This window comes from Euphorbia lathyris, chromosome 3, assembly GCF_963576675.1.
Source record: "Euphorbia lathyris chromosome 3, ddEupLath1.1, whole genome shotgun sequence".
NCBI classification, from domain to species: Eukaryota; Viridiplantae; Streptophyta; class Magnoliopsida; order Malpighiales; family Euphorbiaceae; genus Euphorbia; species Euphorbia lathyris.
Window position 1 is genome coordinate 78,112,763 of NC_088912.1, and position 6,218 is coordinate 78,118,980.

General features: G+C 36.4%; 1 pseudogene; it reads left to right on the forward strand.

The window, feature by feature from the left end:
- The first annotated feature begins 2,662 nt into the window (after positions 1–2,662).
- Positions 2,663–5,930, forward strand: LOC136222734 (uncharacterized; annotated as a pseudogene).
- Positions 5,931–6,218: the final 288 nt, after the last annotated feature.

Genomic DNA, 6,218 nt, shown 5'->3' on the forward strand with positions numbered 1-6,218 from the left:
TTTTCTCCTGGCTGGGGTATCCGTCAGGGTGATCCTATGAGTCCTTTCCTTTTTATTATTGCTATGGAGAGGCTCTCTCACCTAATTCAAGATGCTATTGATGTTGGGAGTTTCCACCCGGTAGCTATTAATAGCTTCTGCCCCCAGGTGACTCATTTATTCTTTGCAGACGATGTCCTTATCTTTCTGGAAGGTAATGAGGAGCAATTGAGTGTTATTATGGATATCCTTGATTGTTTTTGTTTGGCTTCCGGTCAGAAACTCAATATACAAAAATCAAGGATGATGTGCTCTAAGAATATGAATCCGAGAGTTTGCAAAAGATTAAGTGACTTGTCTGGTATTCCTCTTACTAAGTCTCTTGGTAAGTACCTGGGTATTCCCCTGCACAGTGAAAGAGTGTCTAAAGCTACCTTTCAGGATACTTTGGACAGAGCCAATTCTAAATGTGCCTCTTGGAAAGCCAGTACTCTTTCTCTGGCAGGCCGTACGACGTTAGTACAATCTGTTAATTGTGCGGCCCCTAATCATATCATGCAAGCTTGTCTGCTTCCGGCACCTGTGCTCAATAATCTGGATAAGATCAACCGTAGATTCCTGTGGGGGGAAGCTGAAGCGGGGAGAAAAGTCCATCTTGTGCCCTGGAATGAGGTGTGCCTCCCCAAAATGTATGGTGGTCTAGGTATTAGGAAAGCTAAGGACAACAATAAAGTTTTATTAATGAAGCTCCTTTGGCGGATGTGGCAGAACCCTTCTTCTCTTTGGGCTCGCCTTCTTGGTGGTAAGTATCGTAAAGATAAAATCTTCGGAGGCCCTAAGGAGAGAGTTACCCAGTGTTCCTTTCTTTGGAAAGGGATTAGCACCGTATTTGCGGAGTTTTGCTCTGGGGTTGGTCTAGAGGTGGGCAATGGTAAATCCATTAGTTTCTGGTTTGATACCTGGTTAGGGGACAAACCTTTGGTAGATGTGTGTACTGCTCCCTTGCCTAATGATATCAGGAACTGGAGGATTGCTGACGTGGTGGACTCTGAAGGGGAGTGGATCTCGGCCAAGATTGAGCCTTTCTTAAGTCTTGAGACCCTTCTTAAAATGAGGGGCTTCAAGGTGAGTACTGATGAGGAGGATTTGGATAGACACTGCTGGGCTCTGACTAATAATGGAGCTTACTCTTGTAAGTCTGCCTTTGAAGCTTTTTTCCCCCCTTTATCGGTTCCTTCTTCAGAGGTTTGGAAGTCCATTTGGGCCCTTAAAGTTCCCTATCGTGTTAGGAGTTTCTTGTGGCTGGGTGTCAAGGACATGTTACTGACTAACTTGGATAGGCACAGGAGGCATTTATCGGAATCTGGAGCTTGTAGTAGATGCAGGGACCATACTGAGTCCTTATGCCATGCCTTGAGGGATTGTTCTAAGAGTAAAGAAGTTTGGAGGAATATTCTTCCTCCTAATTTTTTATCTTCCTTCCTGGCCCATCCTGAAGATGTTTGGTTCACTGATGGAGTTAAAGGTAAGCTCCTCTCATTCATGGAGCATGGTGACATCTTCTTTGCCATTATCTGTCACCAAATCTGGAAATGGAGAAATGAGGAAATTTTTGGAAATAAAACTATTTTCGTGCCAAACTTAGTTGATTTCTTCTCCAAAAAATTCTTCTCCGTTTTGGACAGTTTTAAAGGTGATTCCCTAGCTAGCTCTTCCCTGAGTAAGAGTGTCCACCTGGTTAGTTGGGTTAGGCCTAGAGAAGGGGTGGTGAAACTGAACACTGATGGCTCTTGCCTCAGTAATGGTAAAGTTGCAGCTGGAGGAGTGCTCAGAGATGCTGGAGGAACTTGGCTTTCTGGTTTTTACCAGAATTTGGGTATAGGGTCTTCTTTCTCTGCTGAGCTCTGGGGCATCCTCACTGGGATCAAGCTGGCTGGTAGGCTAGGTGTTAAGAGTCTGACTATTGAATCGGATAATCTGGAGGCCATCAATATGATTAAGGACAGTCATGCCCCAAGTTTGAAGTATAGCAACCTTATTAAAGCTATTAGAAGGTTTTGTTCCTCCTTTGAGAGTTTTGAGTTCTGTCACGTCTTCAGAGAGCAAAACCGTGTTGCAGATTGATTGGCGGCAGCTGCTCATGACGGTGTTCTTGGAGTCTCTACCCTTCCTGATCCTCCGGGGTTTCTCTTCCCTTTCCTTTTAGATGATAGGATTGAGGTTAGCTTTCCTAGGCTGATCCCTTGATTTGGTGTCTTTGTTGTTGTTTTTCCTTTCCTTTTCCTACCAAAAAAAAAAAAGTTCAGGAGTCATAAGATGTTTTTTTGCCTTCTATTTAGCTTCACATAGTAATTACAGACTAGCTTTCGCATCTATGGTAATGTGATCTAAAACTCATTTGCAAGTGTTGATGACAAAGGGAAAGGAATTTTCACGTCTGGACAAGTAAACATACTTAATAATATTTATAAAATTAAAAAATATATTTGTTTACTAATGTTGTCTTCCTAATTGTCTCATACACTTAATGTGTAGCCATCTTTATATATTTTTACTCATTTTGCCTTCCTCATATCACGATACTAATTGATTTATGTATAAAAACCACCGATGATAAATCTATTATATAAAGGAGAATTGGCATTTGCAATGTCACGAAGCAAGGATGAATAGACAAAATAAGATGCGAGGAAAACGAAAAATCAATGATGTTTTGCAGCAAGAAGGTGTGCCATAATATGAATGGTGTTTTATTTTCTATATATATATTGACAACAATATTACTAATTTGTAATTATTCTTTAAAAATGTACCTTTTAGAAGATGGAAGTGTTAAAAGTAGCACAATCACTGGTTTCTTGGACAATGCATACAAACGAATTAATTTGGAAGACATAACTAATGGTAATATATATTTCTGTTTGTTTTGAAAATAATTTATTATTTTATTAATTAATAATGATATTCAACATTCCCTTGCAGAGACACGCTATTTTTCTCCATTGCCAATATCAGAATTGTTCTCACAAAACAACATCTTAAACACTAATATGTTACAAACAGGTAACTATTTAAAATTGAATATATTTATTGCTTTATACCTTTCATTTATTTTCATATTAATTAGTTACAATATAATATAGGTATTTATTGACATTTTTTTATAAGAGTTTCCAAAATCTATATATCATATGGTTATAATGGTATTATATAATAGATTTATTTGTTTAAAAAGTAATTAAATATATAAATATTATTCATTTTCGTGTAACGAGGTTTAAGTGGTGCCATACAATAGTCAATTGTTACTGAAGTTTAATGCTCATATCAATGTCGAATGGTGCAACCAACATAGGGCAATCAAATATTTGTTTAAGTACATAAACAAGGGCAATGATCGAATAACTACTGTTTTTTATCAAAAAAAGGGAAATGGTGATAATGAAGACACAGAGGACGAAGTTAAAATGTATTATGATTGTAGATACATTTCTCCTTGTGAGGCAGCTTGGAGAATATTTGCATTTCCAATCAATTACCGTGAACCTGCTGTGGAAAGACTTACATTTCATCTTCCAGACCAACAAAGTATCGTATTCCATGATGATGATCCAATTGAGGATGTTGTAAAAAAAGGTGGGGAAGTACAGACTATGTTCTTACAATGGATGAAAGCAAATGAGGAATACGCAGAAGCAAGACAATTGACTTATGTTGAGTTTCCAAATAAGTTTGTTTGGAAAGTAGTTGAATTAATCGATCAAACTTCCATCGTAGTAAAAAAGGTCAAGAAATGGTGCCCTAGACAACGCGGTCTGAGTGTAGGTAGAATATTTTACGTCCATCCTGGGACAGGAGAATTATATTATCTAAGAATATTATTGAATGTTGTAAAGGGGCCAACCAAATATGATGACATTAAGACTGTGAATGGTGTTTTATACCCTACTTTTAAAGAGGCGTGCTTTGCATTGGGTTTACTTGATGATGATAAAGAGTACATATATGCAATAGAAGAAGCGTCTTTTTGGGGAACAGGTCATTTTCTCCGCTTATTATTTGCTTCTTTGCTATTTTCTAACTGCATCACAAGGCCTGAAATTGTTTGGAATCAGACATGGCAACATCTTTCCGATGACATTCTACATTGTCAACGAAATCTCCTTAATAATCAAGGTGATACATTTTAGACTACATTAATTTTCAAACATATATACATAATATAATGGTACAACTAAATAGTGTAAAAGTAGAATATTTACTAATGTTTCATATTTCTTTTTATAGATCTACTGATGAACGATGAGCAATTGAAGAATCTCACGCTTTTTGAGATAGAGAAAATCCTGAATAGAAATGGAAGAAGCTTGAGGGATTACCCTACATTACCATTCTCGGATGTAGATCTTATCTATGAAGGAAGCAACAGTCTCATTCAAGATGAACTTCGTTATGATAGACAGTTTTTGGTAGAAGAAAGCCAAAATCTTATGTTGTTGTTGAACGACGATCAAAGAATGGTTTTCCAAACAATCACCGATGCAATAGGAAAGAAAGATGGTGGGGTTTTTTTTGTTTATGGGTATGGAGGTACTGGGAAGACATTCATATGGAGAACTCTTTCATCTGTTTTGAGATCTAAAGGTGATATTGTGCTCACAGTAGCGTCAAGCGGAATAGCTTCTCTTCTTATGCCTGGTGGCAGAACTGCACATTCGAGGTTTAGTATACCCATTGTTATAAATGAAGATTCAACTTGCAACATCAAGCAAGGAAGTCCTTTGGCTGAGCTAATTATTAGAGCACAACTTATTATATGGGATGAGGCGCCAATGGTACATAAACATTGTTTTGAAGCTTTTGACAGAACTTTACGAGATATCCTACGGTTTCATAACAGTAATAGCATGAATTTGCCATTTGGGGGAAAGGTGGTTGTTTTTGGTGGAGACTTCAGACAAATATTACCTGTCATTCCAAAAGGCAGTAGGCAAATATAGTATCTGCTACTATAAATGCTTCTTATTTATGGAAATACTGTAAAGTGCTTAAGCTAACGAAAAACATGCGACTTCAATCTGAGAACACACTTAAGGATACAGAAGAGTTAAAATGGTTTTCTGAATGGATTTTAAGCACTGGGAATGGAACAATTGGTGATCCAAATGATGGTGAAGTTACATTTTGCATACCTGAAGATTTGCTCATTAAAGATACAGGGGATCCAATTGGAGCAATTGTCCAAAGCACATATCCAAGTTTGTTGGAGAATAGTGTCGATCCAAAGTACTTACAAGAACGTGCAATTCTTGCCCCAACATTGGATATTGTAAATAAAGTCAATGAATACATGTTGTCTGCTTGGCCAGGTGATGAAGTATGCTATTTAAGTTCAGATACTATTTGTCGAGTTGAAAATGCTTCATCAAGCCAGGATGATGTCTACACTCCAGAGTTTCTAAATAGTATAAAATCGTCTGGCTTGCCGAATCACAAGTTGAAATTGAAAATTGGAATACCTGTCATGCTACTCCGTAATATAGATCAAACTTCAGGCTTATGTAATGGCACGTGTTTAGTGGTAACTCAATTAGGAAAACATGTCATTGAAGCAAGGAAAATTACGGGTTGTAATATTGGACAAAAGGTTTTTATTGCTCGACTTGCTTTGTCTCCTTCAGATATAAAATTACCATTCAGATTTCAACGGAGACAATATCCATTGGTTGTCTGCTTTGCCATGACAATAAATAAAAGTCAAGGTCAGTCGCTTGCACATGTTGGATTATATCTCCCTCGACCAGTTTTTAGCTATGGCCAAATGTATGTAGTAGTTTCTAGAGTTACAAGCAAAAAAGGATTGAAAATCCTTATTTGTGATGAGGAAAATGAAACAAAAAAATTGTACCCAAAATATAGTTTTTAAAGAAGTTTTCAATAATATTGATTAAATCATTCATTCATTATGTCAGATATACACTTAAATAAATCTATTTTATATTTTTTTTAAATTTATAGTATAAATTTATTTGAGTTGATAAAATTGCAAATATATATATATATATAAAGAAATTACGTGCATTGCACGGGTCAAAATCTAGTATAAAACAGTAACGATGGAACTGAGGTGTCACTTCCTCCTTTTTTACTGATAAAAAATTTAATATATTAATTTTAATTGTATTATTATATTTATCTATAAAAATATTTTTTTTATCTGTACTATATCTAAAAGTTCT